The sequence below is a fragment of the Drosophila grimshawi genome, unplaced genomic scaffold (assembly GCF_018153295.1).
Source record: "Drosophila grimshawi isolate 15287-2541.00 unplaced genomic scaffold, ASM1815329v1 contig_1367, whole genome shotgun sequence".
In the NCBI taxonomy this organism is placed as follows: Eukaryota; Metazoa; Arthropoda; class Insecta; order Diptera; family Drosophilidae; genus Drosophila; species Drosophila grimshawi.
Window position 1 is genome coordinate 4130152 of NW_025062889.1, and position 18796 is coordinate 4148947.

Sequence of the window (18796 nt, forward strand, 5' to 3'; positions counted from 1 at the left end):
TCACATTTGTCATAAAATTCGTTGGTTTAGTTTGTATGTCTAAAAACCATGTGCAAATCAAAACCACAACAGTGCAGGAAATTGTCACTTGTTTATACCCTGTTCCCATTTGAAATGTGTACAAGGGGTGTATTGATACTGTGCTCAAGTATGTAACAGGCAGAAGGAAGTTTCTTCGATCCCATCAAGTATTTATGTATTCTTGATCAGCATCAGCATTCTTGGCCTGATTCCTCCCACAACCGATATAAAATCTATCTAACTATCTAATTCTGGGTATCTGTCAGTCTTAGATCTCTTTTCTCTTCTTCTTGCTCAGTTCTTTTATGACATCTCCACAGGACAAATTGTGAAAAATGTACAGTAGATGTGTGTATAGTTTTTATGTATATATATTATAATAACCACACACCAAACTGAACATTCGCTCGGTTTTAAAGCCACACATGAAAATGAAATGAAGGAAAATGGTCCTCGTCGTCGTCAAGTTGATAAAATGTTAGACGTGTGGTCGAAATGAGCTACGCCCGCCTCTCAACTCGCCTTATTTCATCTCAACTCACCTCATCAGCCCTTAAATAGAAAATTCTGTTCTAGGGGCGATACACAAGTCAACGGATAGAACACTCTTCACAGTGTATATTAACTATTAATATTGTTCATTAAACTAACGGCATATTAAATGCACGCACTGTACTAAAAACAGAGGTGATTCTATGTGGGTTTGGCTAGTGGGGGGAGTGAAGGTTTAACGCCTCATTAATGATACACCATTTGGTTGTTCATATACGCTCTTTTTTTCTTTTGTTGCCACAAGTTGTGGTTGTGTGTGTGTGTGTGTGTTGTAGTTCATATTTATGAACAGAATTTATTGCCTTAAGTGTGCTTTTGTAAGGACTGGGCTTGGCTATGTTTGTGTATGTGTGTGTGTGTGTGTAGTATGTAATATCCCGGGGTCTAATAAAGCCGTGTAATGGGACTTTGGGTGCAGATTTGTTGCCGTTTAGTGCATAAAGTGTGACCAAGTGCCTGTCAATTTAGTTGGTCAGTCGTCCAACGGGGCAGGCGAAATGCATGTTAAAGTAACATAAAAAATAAAAAAGAAAAACAACAAAAAGGTTTTCAAGTTTTTCCTTTATTCCATTTTAGTTGATGTTCATAACTTTTTTCTGTTTTTCGTCAGCTTGAGCTTATTAGCACAGCTGCCTCAACTTATAATTCGTGTTACACATGAAGTGTCACGACGAGCCTTTGGACCATATTATTTTTAGCCAGGTCACAAGTCACACACACACACACACACATAAGTAACTACCTACATTAGTCTCCGCTCTGTTCGCAGCTTTAGCTACTTTCAGTGGAATCCGCTTAAAGTGACACAATTGCAAAGATACTCCTCCCACTCCGCCGCCTCCTTAAGCTTAATACACTCTGTTTGCACGCACCCCTCCCCCTAAAGAATCAAAATCAGAAGACGTTGCAAAAGTCAAGCTACTTCATTTTGGCATATAGCGCAAGCGAAGCCAAGCAGTAAACAAACTTTACACCACACCCCCTACAACCCCCCCCCCCCCCTCTAGGACCCCTAAAAAAAGCTCCCGCTCATTGAGTTGACGTTACAACAAAAGTTTTGCCAGCAAGTTGCAAACTAGTTGAGCACCATAAGAGATTAGAGGAGGGGGATGTTGCATGCAATGGGGGACAGCGAGGCTGAATAAATGTTATGGATGTTGAAGCGAGCATTAGTGGTAGACAGGGGGGAAGGATGGGGGTGTGAGAAGCGGAGAGAAGTTGCGCAAAAGTTGCCAAGAAAATATGTCTACACTTGCCGACATCCGTTTCCGTTTTCAGACGCGTTCCGTTGCGTTTGCCTTTGCGTGTGAGGAGACGGCGCCTGGGGACCGCTACAAAAGCTAATAAACACACACACACACACACGCACATAGAAATATGTGTATATATGTATATGTATTGGGTTACACACAGGACACATTCATTGTGTCTCATTTAGGAGCCAGCGCACATTGAATGCAAATGGCGCAAATTCAAATTACAAACCAACAATTTCCGCAAAATGTGTTTCGCACTTTTGCTTCACCTTTTTGCTTTTGCTTTTTGCTTTTCCTTTTGTTTTTCTCTTTTTTGGCTTATGTACGCTTAATTGCGTGTTTTAACATTACTGTATGTGTGTGTGTGTGTGTGTGTGTGAGATTGTGTGTGTCCCTTTTTATCCTTTACGGCGCTCTTTGCTGTTTATTTAATTTGATGGATATTTTGTTGAGTGACTTGGTATAATTTTAACGACAATTAAGCGGCTCAAAGTTTAAGCAATGCTCACAGTTATTTATCTGACATTCATTTATGAATTATTTACAATTACTCATACTAAGTTTATAGTTGCAAACTAAAGAACTGTAAGCGGTTCTGTTGATAGCCCAAGTTCAGTTTATACCAGCTGATAAGAGCTGATAACATCATGCGGGGTTGCCGGAAATTGGCATTACCAATAATCGGCGGGGGTTCCCAGATTGATAACTAAAGCACTAAGATTATGGGAAGTTGGAACAACTATAGAATTGTTTCGATCTTAGAAGGGTGCTACAAATCAATATTGATGTACTAGTTTCAACTATTTGTGCCACCCTTTAAAGGAAACTACCTCTTAATTTAATTCTAGCCTTAAAATTGTGGAATATATTTGATATATAATACACATTCCATGCAAGTACCTAGCCAATATACTCTCAAATCTTATGTATCAGTGTATAAAAATCTAACAAAAGTATTATTGATTTCTGCTTAAATACTTTTAATTTATTCTCAAATTGATAAAGTCATGCTCACTTAATAAACCAAAAATTATATCAAATATCAGAGAGATACGACAAAAAGAATTGATTACACCCTAATCAATGTATTAAATAACTCTTCAAAAAAAAATGAAGACTTTAATCATCGTTATGTCGCCGGCTCTTTCTGTCCTGTTGTCTTTTTATTTCTTGTTATTTATCTAGGCTCTTGAAAATCGAAATTGTTCACCTGAGCCAATTTGAGCCTCTGACATAAAAAAATAACGATTCGGCATTTCATTATCAAATCAACTTCTCGACAGTCCGCCCAACAACCCATCATCAACATCATCCTCGTAATCAATAACAAAATAACAACAAGAACAACAACAGTTTAGCATTTTTATCCCTCCCCCCCTAAACACTACAACTCATCCATAAAGCACACAAAAACCAATAAGGCGCAAGTGTATGAAAAAAATGTACATTAATTTCAATATGCCACCTAGAACATGAAAGCCAGTGAGTTAAAAAGGGACAACGAGAGAGAGAAAGAGAGCAAAAGGCAGACAGCGAGCGAGAGCATAAATAAAAGCAGAGGAGAGAAGAGTATAAAATTTCTCATCTTCATTTACATGAGGAAAAAAAAACTCGACCTCAAAATTTGCATGGGTCGACATTTTCAGATTTTTGTGTCTGCTCTGTACTTGATACTGTTAGTTGTTGTTGTTGTTGTTATTGCTGTTGTAGTGTGTGTTATACAATATTACAGGCGAGTAGGCGCGCTGTGAACAATGGATATGTCTGCTATACATGAATGTAATGCACATCGAAATCGAGCCTGGAGTACACAGCAAAAAAAAAAAAAAGAAGAAAATTAAGAGGGGGTGGGGTGGGTGGCTGTTGACTTGCTTGCTGTGCCAATTTGGCCAGGGTTGTCGTTGTTTTTGTATTTATTATTTTTGCTCCTGTTGTTGTTCTTGTTTTTGTTGCTGTTGTTGTTGTGTAGTTGAAGGGCAACCAGCAGCCGCCGCCGCGTAACAAATTTGTGTACTTCCTTTATACGTATGTCGCCTGTTTTTTCTATATATTTGTATTTTTTTTTTTTTTGTCGTCGTATCAGTTGTTATGGAAAGTAAATTGGCTGGGCTTATTTGATGCACAGGTTTTTGTTGTGTCTGACGTGGTCGCAACAGCAGCACCAGCAAAACATAACAAGCCACTGGTCGAAAAATAATAGAGACAGCATTTAGATTTAAGCCCACAAAATAGGACAACTTTAGTCATATGGCTCCTCTCTGCTTTGTGGCAGTGATTGTGGCCTGCATTTGATAAAACCGTGCGACGAGTTTGTTGCTATAACATTCATTTAGATTGGAAATTATACAGTAAGCCTATTCATAGAGTAATCTGGCAGAGCTATTTAGAATCGGAAAGCCTGAGTAATGTCGCAAATATAACAGTTAAAGCTAACTTACAGCTGAGTGTGGGAGTGCTGCACATGTTGTATAACACTCAGTATCGGCAGTGAATGCTTTAACTATTAAGGCTTTTAGCCTCAATAGGAAAACTGTAGTCAGTGTATAATCATGTATAACACTTAGTTATGACAAGTATAACAGTTAAATCTAACTCCTAAGTAAGTTTCGTTATAGGTTATAGCATAACCTGAAGAGTATTCAGAATAACTCAGTGTATAACACTTAGTAATGACAATTATAATAGTAAAATTAATAATTAGCAAAGGTTTAACATAGCAGCACTCAGTACAAACAAGTGTATAACACTTAGTAATCAAGAGCACTCACTGCTAGTGCTCACTTTTATAATTATAAATATATAAATTCACATAATCTGCGCACTAAATGAACTGTAGTCTACAGTTTTATTGCCGCCTTAACTTCTGCTGACTTTATAATTGAGCCCACAATCTTGACCAGGCTCAGAGAACGCCGACACTTTTACAGCTTTTCCCACCCACCTCCCCTCCCCACACCCACACAGAGATTATATCCTCCTTCATCTCGTTTTTTTTACGCTTCCTTGCTCAATTTTATGCTGATTTTATTTTCTTTCTCTATTTTTCTTCTTTCTGGTTTTGCGTATTTGCTTTTAGCCAAATTATTTTGTGCAGCGTTTACAGCAATTATTTATCCATATCTTTTAAAATATTTGATTTAATAATACAAAGCATCATGCGTTAAGAAATGTCCTTGGGAATTATATTAATTTAAGTTGCCTAGTTGAGAGTTCTGTTTCTGCTTCTGAAGGTTACGATATTCTTGAGAGTATTATAATTTTATCATGAAATTTGCAATGCATTGACGGAGGTGTATATATAAACGCTTGATCAGCATATCTATGTAGAGTAAGGGTATCTTATCTTCGGTGCTGTTCCTTATTATTCGGAGATATTCAAATGTGCAAATTGTCAGATTGAGACTAAATTTTATTGGCAATCTCGAGCATTTTGAGGTACTCAAATTAAACAATAGCTTTTCAAATCGACGAGGCACAGGACAGAATGAGGACAATGTGGAGATAGAGAAGAAGAAGCTTGTTCAATAAGGTCAACTTGATTGGAATGACAGCAAACAATTTAGTATTTGCTTTTCTTAATCAATCTTGGCTTCGATTGATTTGGGAATTTCGCCGATTCTAATTAACACATTGTAAATGAAGAATGTTTTCTGGGCAATAAATACAATCCAATGAATAATAATGCAAGCAAGTATTTGGAAATATTATATGTGGGCAATCAAGAATCGATTGGCTTGTAGACCACAAACTCCTTCCCAACTGACAGACAAGGACTATTGCATATTAACTTACATGTCTAAACCGTAATCTATATGCGGCTTAAAAGCCAACTGCCAAAACCAAGAAACAACCCTTGCAAACATTTCAGTAACGTTCTTTGGTTGCCTTTGACATATTTGCCAACGGCTTTCAGCTTTTCCACAATTTTCCATTTTACATTCAACATTTGACTTGTTTCTATTTTCGAATGCCACGTTTTTTGTTTTTGTGGCAAATTCTGCAGCCGAATTTATTTATCGCATTACTAAATGGAAATTATCATGAAGAGATTTTCAGTCTGACATATGCATACACACATAAAAGCGGCAGGCTGAATCAAATCAGATTTATTTAAAGCCATTTAATTACATTGAAAGCATTTGCTTGATTTACAATGCCAGCAGTAAGCTTTGCATGCGTGTTATTTGCACTTTTTTTTTGTATTATTATATTTTGAGCTTACAATGCAATAAATAAAAGTTTTAACATACAAAATGTGAAAAAAAGAAATTGTTTTTGTTTTACAGTTACAGTTACTTATTGTAATCAGCAACGAGAGCAACTTGCACATCGAAGTCGTTGCAATATGTTATTAAAGAGTTTTCTATCAACTTTTCGTTGCTCAACTCTGGCACAGCTGTTTACACAAAAAAAAAAGTTACTCCGCTGTCGCATCTACGTTTTCTTCTACTACTTTTGCTTCTGTTTCTTCTTCTTTTTCGTATTTTGTTGTATTTGTATTTTTTTGGTTTGTTTAATTGACTTGAAAACCAGTTTTATTTGTTTGCAAGCAGCAGCAAAAAGCAGCAACAAGCATTAAAAGCAAATATAAATTGTATGCGGTGCGCTGCTGCAGCGCTGCCCTAACTCTGCCGCTGCGCTGACATTGTGTTCCACCGTTCCACTGTGTTTTTCACCTTTTTTTTTGCGTACCACTAACAAAAAGAGAGCGGGAGAGAGGAAGAGAGCGAGGCTTGTGCTTTTTGTTTTTTTTTTTGTTTCTTATCATAATGCGATTATTTTTGGGGCTGGCAAAATAAAAGCATAAAAGAATAGAACTTTTACACGCCATGGCATGTGAGAATCTCTTCGCGTCTGTCTGTCTGTGCTCGCTTCGCTGTCGTCTCTCTGGTTTCTATGTGTGCCTGTGCTTGTGTGTGTGGATGTCAGTCCGTGTGTGTGTGTGTGTTTGTGTAAGTGCGTTGTGCTCATGCTAGCGGAGCTTTAAACTCGTTATTACCCGCTGTCGCTGCCACTGCCTCTGCCACCGCTAAACAGCTTCTTCTCTGTCTTTCCCTCTCACTCTCTCAGTCCATTACTGATGCTCTGTTTTTTTGGGTTTCCCCTTCTCGCTCTCTCTCTCACAGAGTCTGAATTTAGTTTGGTTTATTTTGCTTTGCATTGTAATGTTGCTTTTAATTAGAAATTAGTTCTACTTCATTAAAATTGCTTTTGCTCGACGATGTGCAAATTGCCGTTGCTATCCCCATTTGTTGTGATTAATTAAAGACAATAACAAACCAAAAAATAAAAACGGTATTATTCCATTTCCACTACCATTACCAAAATAAAAAAAAAGTACGTTTTTTCCTCTGTGCAGTAAATATTTTTTTTTATGGCTGCACACGCGTGCTTTAAATGCGCTTGGCATGTCTAATTTATGCAAATTTAATTGCCAACAGACATTTTAACGGTTTTCAAACATGTGCCGCACTGAGACCGAAAAGGGAGGGGATTTGGGGATGGTGTGTGTGTGCGTTGCAACAACAACAATGTTGTGTTGTCCTCGATTTTTAGCTCGATTCTGATTTAATTATGCGACAGATAAATTATGAAAATTGTTTTATTGGTTTACAATTATGTATTACATAAATAATTAAACACAAGACGAAATTAATTACATTGGTTTTGCCCTGTCCAAAGAGGGTGGTAAATAATTAATAATTATACCAGTTGATATGATTAAAAATAGCTAGTAAAATTAAATTAAATATTCGTACGTATACACTAAGAGAAATACCAGCTAAATTCAAAACTGTTTCGGTTCTAGAGTCATTTGAAGTGGCGCCAAGTCAGCAAACATATTCACAGCAATTAGAAAGTGCACAGTGATGCATGGCAATAGAGCACGATAAATATTATCAAGTATCACGTATCATCATCATCATCATTATAATCATCATCAATTTTAAGCTACAGTTTAATTTTTTGTTCGCTTTTTAATGAGCGCTTCTTACAAGCACTTTAATCACGAACTTAGTCAATAAACTGTTCAAGGGGCCTGTTACACATACACACACACACAGCTACCCGACTTAATTATAATCATTTAAGACTTGAATAAATCAGTTAAGTAAGTTAACCGAAATTATGCGCATTTCATTGCAAAATTCTTGAATTTTTTTACTTAAATTTTTGCTGTTTATTGATAAAAAAAAAAAAAAACGATTTTCTTGCTCTTATTTATAGTATTTCCTTTGCTTGTGGTTGTTGCAGCTCGTTAGCCCGTTCGTTTCATTTCCATACGTTTTATTTTGCATGCACAGTGGCGTAAGAGTGCGCCGCATGCTTCTCCCATGAGACCGCATTGAATTTCAGGCATTTCGAACAGCACTCGACACACTGTGCGCACAATAATGTTGGCAAGCAATGCGTGCAAATGTCGTTGCTGCAAAAGCCGAAGAACAGGGAAGAAGGAAGAGAGGCAAAGCAGCGCATACACCGAATGTCTTTAATTTGCTGATGTTGTTGTTGGTTGTGCGCTATTTAAACTCAGATTGTTGCTGCTTTGCTTTTTGACACTTGCACTTAATACGTATCTATATGTAAACACACACACACGAACAATACATAATATATAAATAAATATATATATATATATATATATATATATGTGTACTTACAAACATGTATTTATGTGTAAGAAAATAACACAATTTTGGCTGCTGGCCAATTGTCGCTGCCTGCGCTTTTTGTTTTTTTTTTTGTTTATTTACTTTTATTAGCCTTGCCGTGCCTTGCTCTTTAGTCACTTGTATTTTTTTTGGTTACGCACGACTAGTGCTGTCTTCTTCTTGTTGTCCGACTGTGTGTTTTGCCGTCGGTCTTTTTACAGCTGCTGTTGCGCGTTCGTGTTTGCCGCTCACATATGATTGTTGAGCAGAGAAATAAATTTCAAAATACTCCCTACTTCAGCATACCGCACACGTTCACGTTTAAACAGAAACTGAAACGTTTCATTGCCGCGACGTTTGCATTGTAGAATGAAACAACGTTGCTGGAACACATGAGAACATGACGAAACGTCACCGTCTGACCGAACGAACGACCGACCGACTAACTGAACGACCGAACGGCTGACTGAACGACCGACCGATAGACTGACAGGAGAGCGAGCACGACGAGACGACGGTCGGTCGGTGGGACGGTGAGACATTTCGGCGAGACCAACGCTCTGGAGTGTGGTGAACAAACAGGCTAGGCTAGCCTTATATGAGCGTGAGTGAATAAGACTGTGCATGGGTGTATGTGTATTGCGCCATCGCCAGCAGTTGCTGTGCACCGTGTGAGTGTGTGTATGTATGTGTGTGTATATACCACCACTTGTCTGTGTGCATGTAGTTGTGCATATTTCGTTTGTTTACAGTTTTGCGTTGTTTTCTGTAGCTGCTCTGCTGCTGGTCTGCTTTGTTGTTGTTGTTGTATTTTTTCACTTGGTTTATGTTTTTTCATTCCATTTGATTGTTTTAAATTGAGATTTGTGTGCCAAAAGCGTCGCAACGGTGGCTTTGTCTACATTGTTGTTGTTGCTGCTGTTGCTTCCAGGACAACATGACATCTATTCCAGTGGCTAATGCTTTTATTGTTGCACTTTGCTGCATACGGAAATGAATTATGAATTATGTCCAAAAACACAAGCACAAGCACACATAACTACAATTACAACTCCCTCTTATCTACATCTTGCTTGTAATGATAATTTTTGTGATTATTTATGCGTTTTTACCGTGTGTCAGCTAATTGGATTATTTTTCGGGTAATGGAGCAAAAGTTTTTTTGATTAGGTTTCAAGTTTCTGTGTGTGTGTGTGTGTGTTTGTGTATATTTAACCTTTGGCATATTTCGCACATTTCACATTAGGCGCTGGTGATCATAAACAACGTATCAAGTTAATTGGGCTTCATCTAATTTCGTTACACATCTCCTAAAGTTAATTATTACCGTTATTTGACATTTGTGCAGCCATCAAAGCACATTTGTAACGCTGGCAACGCTGCCAGCAAGCAAATTGTGTAAATTTGAAATCATTTACAATTAAATTTGATTACAGCAAATATAATTTCTGATTTAGTTAAATACCAACAACTTTTGAATATCTGATTACGTTGTGTTTTAACTTTTTCTGGCATTTTTTCAAATCACTTTAAATGTGATTTATTTATTTTTTGTGAACTGCTACAATTTATGGGATAATAAAACTTTTGTTTCAGCTAAAAAACGGCACAGCAATGGTACATAAAAAAAAATGTGTTGGTGTTTTTGCAACGTTGCAAAGTCAATAAAATAAATGAAGCAACACAACTGTGAAATATAAAAGTTTACTTACCGTTATCAATCACGGTTTGTGAAAGAGCTCTACAAAAAAAAAAAACATCAAAACTGGGTCTGGAATTATGAGAGCTGTAAATAAATAAAAAAAATTCTTGTATATTTTGTGACGTAATAATAAAATACGAGTAGCAATTACAGTTACATTGTCCTTGTCAATGATATATAGTTGCATGTTAAATACATCATATTTTCATTTACCCAACGCCCCCCACACCTCGCTCAGGCAGAAGCGACCGCAATTGTGACACAAAATGCAACATCAATAAACGATCAAATGTAATAGAAAATCACACACACACATACAAGCACTCACTCACACACACACACATGCACAGTGCATGACCGACAATAATAATAATATTTCTTTAATCAAACTACTCAATTGATTACATTATTGACAAGCCAAACGAACCAACGAGCGAATTACGACAAAAGCGAAAGCAGCAAAAGCCAGCAGCGCACAGTGTGACTACAATAAGAATGATACGCGTTTTTTACTATTAAAATTTGAATATGCGCAATTAAATTGTAACTCAAATTTTAGTTTCATAAAGAGATAAAAAAATACGTTGACTTAATGTAGATGTAAAAAAAGTGTAACTTGAACTAGTGTGCATACATTCCGTTCAAATCCAGCAACGAATTGTCGCAGCAGCAATAACAACAACAACAAACTAGCTAATAATAACAATAACCGCAGCTCACAGCAAGTTTATATGTATGTGTGTTTTTATGTATGTTTTGCTCGTAGTACGTATTATGTTATCACAAAGCGAAAAGTGAAAAAATGAAAAAGAAAATACAAGAAAAGGAAATATTGCAAGCAAAACCATAAATAGCAATATAATGTGATAAGCGCACATTGAACGGCACTCAGTTAGTAGTCGCTATTGCCACATGGAGAGTTTTTGGTTGAGGTGCACCAAGCAGACGCATAAGCCGACAAGTGCAGCGAAAGAATAGAGGAGAGAAGAGAAGCAGAAGAGCAGAAAAAGAAGAAGGACGACGAACGCAGATTGCAATGCAAACGAATTTGATGCGAGCGGCGACAAAACGCTTTACACCGAGACTCACCCCACCTCCCATGCACTCGCTCTCTTTCTCTCGCTAGCACGCTTGCTCTTTCTTTCCCAGGCAAACGAACGACCGAATGAACAAACGAACGAGCAAGCGAACGAACGACGTCGACTTCGACGGCAGCCAGCATAACACAATTTATCGTTGTCAAAGTTATCGCACACACACACAAGTCGACAACGATGTAGTTGTAGTTGTGGTCGTCGACTTGCCGGCGCAGCGATGAAGTTGGGTCACACAGTGGGCCACAAATCAATGGAATACAAATGAAAAAATTGATTACAAATAAATTGAAAGGTACACTTTGGAAGAAGAGCTGATTTTAATATGCAAATAATTATAATAAATAAAAGTCATCTTTTTTCTTGTTACTTTTTGGCGTGTGCTTTGACCACTGTGCATTGTTGGGACTCCAACTTCAAAATCGTCGTCGGCCGATTCACGGGTTGCTTTTGCCAGCTTATTTCTAGTTGCTTTGTTGTGTGTGTAAGTGCGTGCGACCGCATTTGTGTGTGTGTGTGTCAGTATTTGCTTTTGATTTTCGAAGTTTTTGTTGGTTTTCGTTAAAATTGAAAATGCGTGTAACGCATGTTAATCGAGTCGATTGAATCGCAAAATGCGCCAATAAAGTCCAAAAATGAAAATGAAGGCTTTGCTGTTTTTGGCAATAATTTTAGTTAATAATTCTGGTTAGTCGCAGAGCGCAAGCACGCTTTGCACCACGGTGCAGTCATCAGTTGGGTATCGGTAGTTAAAAATGTTCATGACACGACTATTGCGCTCGCTCGCATGTAGTTTCAGTTGTCAGTTCATTGCTATTGATAGTTGTTATTGTTGTTGTTGTCAATTTGTTGAGATAATAAAAACTAACAACTATTGCTGTTATTTGTTAACAAAGCAATTGCTGCGCCGCAGGTTCGTTGACCAGCTGCCAGCAACAGCTGATGAGAGGCAGAAATGCAGTGTCATAATCTGCTATTAAATACACATGAGAAATACTATGTCGACATAAAGTTTTAAACATTTTTATAGATTGCACTTTATTTTTGGAGAATTTATATGAATTAATTGAGCCCAATTTTTTTCATTATTTGTTCAATTATTAATTTTAATGTAATACCCATAAGATATATTTATATGTACATGTATGTGTTTGTCCAGTTTGCTTTTGTATGGCGTCAAGGTCACCCATCTGTCTCTTTTTGGCATATTTGTGAGCACAAATTGAAAACAACGCCGAGCCGAACCAATCCAAACAGAATAACAGCAAAAGCTCTTCGCTAATGATGCGCAGCGACGCCGACAGCGAAGTCGACAGCGGCAGTGACAGATGCACTAACGTGGATTAAAAACTATGCAAAAGACAAGACAAAAGACGACTCGGGCACGAACAAAAGCTGGCAGACTCAGACATCTAGCACTAGCAGTAGCGGAAAACAAAGCGGGTAACAACAGTAAGCTGCTGCTGCTGCTGCTGATTTTTCTACACTCGCTCTGCTCTCCCTCCTCTACACAATGCCCAGCCTTGCCTTGTCTTGCTGTCGTCTACCTCTCTTTCAAGCGCACAATGAAAACGAAATGGAACAGCGGTAAATTACGTTTGGCAAGTAAAAATTCAAAGTGAAATTATGTGCAAAACGAAGACGGACAAAGGTTGCTTGCTATGAAAGTGCACACAAATAAACATATATACGCATAAGTGTGTGTAAATGTATTATTTATATATACATATGTAGTAGTGAGTATTGATTGTCAGTTTTAATTATAATTAATTGGCCCTTAAGCACGGTAATTAATTCAGCATAACATTTTATAAATGGCAACCATACAAAAAACAAACGAAGACAGGTGTCAAAGAAACTCAATTTGACAGTTGTCGCATGCACTTAATTTATAAACAGGACTTCATTTAAATATCATATACCTCGTTTCTCGTTCCTTCCACCCAGGTGGCAGGCAGTCAGTGTGTCAATTCCATTGCGTTTCACTTTCGTGCATTTCATGCACATTTTTATATCTATCGATCTGCCGCATTTAAATATGTACTTAAAAACTAATCTAAAATAATATGTAATATGCGCAGCCGGAGCAGAAAAACTATAATTGAGCTGCAACAAATAATGACAACTAATAAAAGACAAACAAAGGAAGAGTCAAGAGAAATACATACACAAAAATATGTAGAGTAAATAAAATAGCAACAACGGATGACAACGATGACGACGTCGACGCATAAAAATGCAAATGAATATACGAGTACAAAAAAAAAACAAGCAAACTAAATAAAAAGCAAAAAAATGCCGCTGTGTGGGAGAGCGCTAAGTGGGGCGACAACTGCGGTCTGAATGGGACAAATGGGAGATGGAAGGCGGCAACTGAGCGTTGAGCACAAACACACACATACACAAACACATAGACAGACAGCCATAGGCGAGTAACGAATGAATGCCGCCGACGCAGTCAAATGTCATTTATCGTTGCAGGCTTGCTTGCTCAGTGGGAGCTTTGAGCACACACACAAATGAAGACTATATATATATGTATGTACATATGTATGCAGATGATACAACACACACAGGGAGAGAGAGAAATGAAGCTGGCGAAAAATGTTAGAAATTCAAGCAAGTTAAAAGTGTTTTGCATATAAATTCGTATTTTTAGTTTTCCGCTGCTTTTCATTCATGTTTCTTCGTGTAGTTGTTGTTGTTTTTGCTGTTTTCGTTTTGTTTTTCTGTTCTTATAAATTATGTACAAAATGTTGTTGATGTCATTTATTTAGAAATAAAATGGAAAACTTTAGGCGAGGAGTAAGTAAAAAACTGCCAAAAATGTGGGGGAAAAAAATAACAAATATTCCATTTCATTTTTTTTAAATTTATGTATGCGAATAATGAATGAGCACACACACGGAAAGTAAGCGACTCAAATTGTGCAAATACTTTCTACACACGAATAAAATCTTTGGATTGCTATTAAAAATTGTAAGGCTATAAAAAGTTTTTAGCTCAGTTACAAATATCTCATCACTCGTCCTCTGTCTCCTTCTTCTTCGTACCTCTTCTTTCGCACTCAAAGTCGATGGCAACTTTAACTCAACAACAACAACAAAAACAACAACAAAAACAACAACAACAAAATTGAGCTTGTGCAAAAGAATTGCAAGAGAAATTGAATGTGAAAGAGTGAGAGAAGACGGACGGGCGGAGAATGCGAGTGAGAAAAGAAGGGGTGTCATAACTTTTTTTTTTATTGACAGCGGGTGGTGTAGGTAAGTGGAGGGAGAGGAGGTGTTGGTTGCAGGGAAGGCACTATGAAATATTAAGCAATAAAGCACAGCAAAAAAAAGTTTTCAACTTTAAATGTAATACACACATACACACAGAAAGCCAAGCATATGTAACTGTAAGTATGTATGGGTGAGTAAGCTGCTGCTGCTTTTAAAAATAGTTGTATAAAAAAGATAGCAGCAGCAGCGACGTCAAAGTCAAGCGTCGTCATCGTTTCTTGTTGTTTTTGTTGCTGTCGTTGTGTGCTTTGCCAGCGCTTTTTTGTTGTTCTAGTAGAAGCCGAATGGGTGCGAGCAGGTCGGGAGAGATGTGATCATAGAGAAGATATATGTAGAAGGTGGGCGATGGCAGAAATATTGGCATAAAGCGTTGTAAGAAGTGCCAAACATAAATTTATTTGTTTGCTTTTACTGCTGCTTTGCTGCCTTTATTATTATTCTTGCCATTACCCTGTACGCAATTTTTAAATGGAGAGCACATTGAAGTGATGCAAATATTTTCAGTAATACTCATTTTTTTAGTTGTTTAATATAATTTTTAATACTTTCACAAAATAAGTAATGTAAAATAAATAAAAATAAATCATTCATTTTGTCCTAATGCTTACAAGGGTATTTAATCGTCAACCCATCAAACATAATTGTTCTTTCTCCCTTTTTTTGCTTTTTGTTTAGTTTAACTTGATTTATGAGCCTTGCACACACACACACACACACACATACGCAGCAACACACGGAGATAGAGAGGAAGAGACAGATAAATCGAACTTTATTGATAGTCGCGCTGTGTGCAATAAAAAGTGTGGGTGAAGAGGTGGCAGAGGGGGCAAGACACGGTGGGTGGGTGTGGTCGTTACAAACAGAAAGCAAGATGCTGACAAATATATACGGATATCCACACGCACATTCACATAAGTACACACATGCATACATACATATGTATATGTGTGTAAGTAAAATGTATGCCATGTTTATGATGTTTGAAGAAACGGGCAAAGGGCAGACGAAACGAAATGGGACGAAACGCGACGAGACGCATAAAACAAAAAGCTCAAAAAAATATATCCTATGAAATTGTAGACAAAGTCAGCAAATGTTGCTCTCCACTACTCGTCGAGAGTGTGTGGCGGATTCATTAGAAATCGCCCACCACAAAAAGGAGGTCAACTTCTGCTTGAAGAGTGTAGATTAAAGAGCAAAAGCAGAAACCGAGAAACAAAAAGAAAAGAACTTAACGAAACTAAAGCCTTTGACATCTTGTAATTTGCTAAGCTGAGAGAGAGAGAGAGGGGGAGCAACAAGATGTGTTCATCAAAATGCCCAAAAGAACATGCAATCCTTATGGAGAGAGCAAGAGAGAGAGAGAGAGAGACGAGTTGTTTGGCAGCATTAACAAAGCAAGCACATAAAAAGATGCGCAAAACATAAAGAGTTACGTGCCCAAAAGACTTCAGAGTGAGAGAGAGCGCGTGACTTGAAAGGCAAATTCAGGTAAAGCATAGAAAAAATGATAGAAAATTACTAAAAGTTGACCATGCTCGACTAGTAGATGATCTGTGTATATCATCTACAATCATTTCATATTTACACAAAATTTAGTATCATTGCACTAAATGATATGATACACAGATCACTAGTCCAATGATATTAAAATTTGTGTTTAATATAATAATATTTGATTAGAATCTTTTCTACTCTATTGCACTCGTGCTACCCTTTTCTAAAAATGTTTTACAGGGTATACAAGTAAAGCCAGCGCAAATCCAAAGAACAGCTGCACTTAAGGACATAAGCACGTCAGCTTAATGAGTGGCTGAGGGGGTGGAATGGAGCGAGAGAGAGCGAGAGACAGTAAAGCTGAGCTACCTGTCATCAAAGCAACAAGCAAATAAAAACACGAAATGCGCAAAGCCCAAACACCAAACGTCGCATGCAAATAAAAATATGTGCTATACGCAATAAAAAAAGCTCCAGCAACAAAACGTGACAGCAAAATGTAAACAAACGCCGCACAAAACACAAAACAAGTGTACGTAAAAGTCACAAGAAATGTGCGCACAATTGACGACGACGAAAATAATTGAAACGGTAACAAGAAGAGCAGAGCAAAGCACAGCAGCAGTAGCTGCAGTAACAACAACAACAACAAAAACCGACCACAGTTTAAAAACGTGGCTGGCTAATGTTCGTTTCACAAACCAAATGTTTCATACAGCAAATAAGATGAAGAGATTCGGAGAGGGAGCGAGCGAACATGTTTCGATTCGCAATCGTTTTAGCACACGCTATGCAGAGACTGACTGCCAGCCTGCCAGTCTGCCCCACATCAGTTCTAGTACTTTGTCTGTGTCCCACATCTTCGCCTGTGCTTGAGGGCAACCGTAGGCGAGCATATACCGTTAAGCGCAGCATGCATGTTTTTCTGTAATGGCCGCTATGACGCCCCTAAGCACCAAACAATTGAAGTCTGTCCCCCCCCCCCTCACACACACACACACACACACACTAACACTGCAGCCACCTGCTGACAGTGCAGAGCAGAGCAACAACAGTCAAAATGAGAGTTGCTTTTTGCACAGTGCAGCAGTAGCATTCCGAGTTATTTCTGTAAAATTGTAATTTAATATTTGATAAGCAAACTCTTCTATGACTCTCATTGTGCCCAACTCGTTAATAACATTAGTACATACTTTACACACACACACATGCATACAATATGCTTATTTGTTAATTCATATTTTTAGCATCTTAATTCTCATTCACACTTAAAGATTCAACAGTTGTTAGCATAGAAGCGCACCACTGTGCGCAGCCTTTATTTGTCATTTTAATACTTCCCACTACATCTCTCTCACTCTTTCACTCACTTGTTTGCCTTGTAATTATTGTCATTACGTCATAAGCATGCAAAACCGCTGCTGCTGCTGCTGAAAGCTGCGCTCTCTTCCCTTCTCAACCACACACACATACACGCAGACGCAAACGGTGGCGTTGCCGTTCTTCTTGATTTCTTTGACATTTTAATTTGGCGCGCTCTGCTTGCGTTTTTCTTCTTTTTTTGTTTTGCAATTTAATGAATTTTTATTTGCTTGTGCCTTTTGTATGTGCATTTAAATGCTTTATGTAATAATTTGTTATTTTTATTGTTAAAGCATGCAATGAATAGCTAATGTGGGGCGCCCATGCGGCCAGTTGACATGCAAAAAAATAAATAAACTTGGGCAATTAACTTAACGTTTGACAAGGCACGCGATAAACGCTGAGCACTGTTTTTTTCTGTTACCGCTCAAATGGAGCGTAAAATTGACAGAAAATAAAAAATTAACTGCAATTTGAACTTGAACAAGATGTCAGCGAGGAGAGCAGTAAAATTATGCAAATCAAAAGCTCAAGCATCTGACTGTGTGTGACAGCTTTCCAATTAGAAAGAGCGTTGCGTGTGTGTGTGTGAGTGAGTGCCCTGCTGCATTTAATATAGTTAAAAATACTCTCACTTTCTCACACACACGCACACTGGCAAATGCACAGCTACACGCAAGCATGCAGTGTGTGTGTGTGTATCGCTGTAGCGGCGTCCACAACAACACAACGACAGCTAACTAAACAGCTGAGCGTTAGCCAAAACGGCGGCACTTGAATACACATACACTCACACACAGCCACACTATACGTTTTGGTCACACTGCGCTTTTGGGGCGTGTGCGCATGTATTGGTGCTTTTAGCTAAATTACAAAATATAAACAGACGCAAATAGCTTACCGTTAGTTAAATGACTGTGGGCCAGCGATTAGACTTGATGGCTATCAATTAAGAGCAATCTTTAATTTCAATTACTTCACTTCTCATTCCCTCTTAGTTCCGCTTCATTTACTTTTGTTCAATTTACGCACAGAGCACGTTTGAATACGCTTTTTTCTTTGCTTTCACCAAAATGCCGCACTTCTGTTTGCTTTAAATTCTTTTTCGTTTGCTGAAAACTCGAGCACAACGCGTGCGTATCGCACAACAACAAAATTACAACTGCAAACGGTGTGACTGACACAGTACATGCGAAAAAATACCACAAAAAGTACCAACAAATACCACTTTTCTAGTGCAAATGACTAAAAATGCCTAGCGATTGCCAATCAGCTGTTTGTACAATGGTAGCCTTGTCATGGAGCTGGCTGTAAGGTAACTCTCTGCGCACGTTCATTAGAGTAACTCAGCTGTGGGGAGAGCGACCGTGACGAC

At 38.0% G+C, this 18796-nt stretch overlaps 1 long non-coding RNA gene across 1 annotated transcript in view; it reads right to left on the bottom strand.

Moving 5' to 3' along the window:
* LOC116805121 overlaps positions 1–18792 on the bottom strand; it is a 38020-nt gene extending 19228 nt beyond the window's left edge. Inside the window, exons 1-3 of the long non-coding RNA XR_004365040.2 lie at positions 18647–18792; positions 18323–18583; positions 10195–10268 (exon numbers count right to left, since the gene is read on the bottom strand). This is a non-coding gene — a long non-coding RNA (uncharacterized LOC116805121). The remainder of the gene's footprint in view (positions 1–10194; positions 10269–18322; positions 18584–18646) is intronic.
* Between the last annotated feature and the right edge of the window lie 4 nt (positions 18793–18796).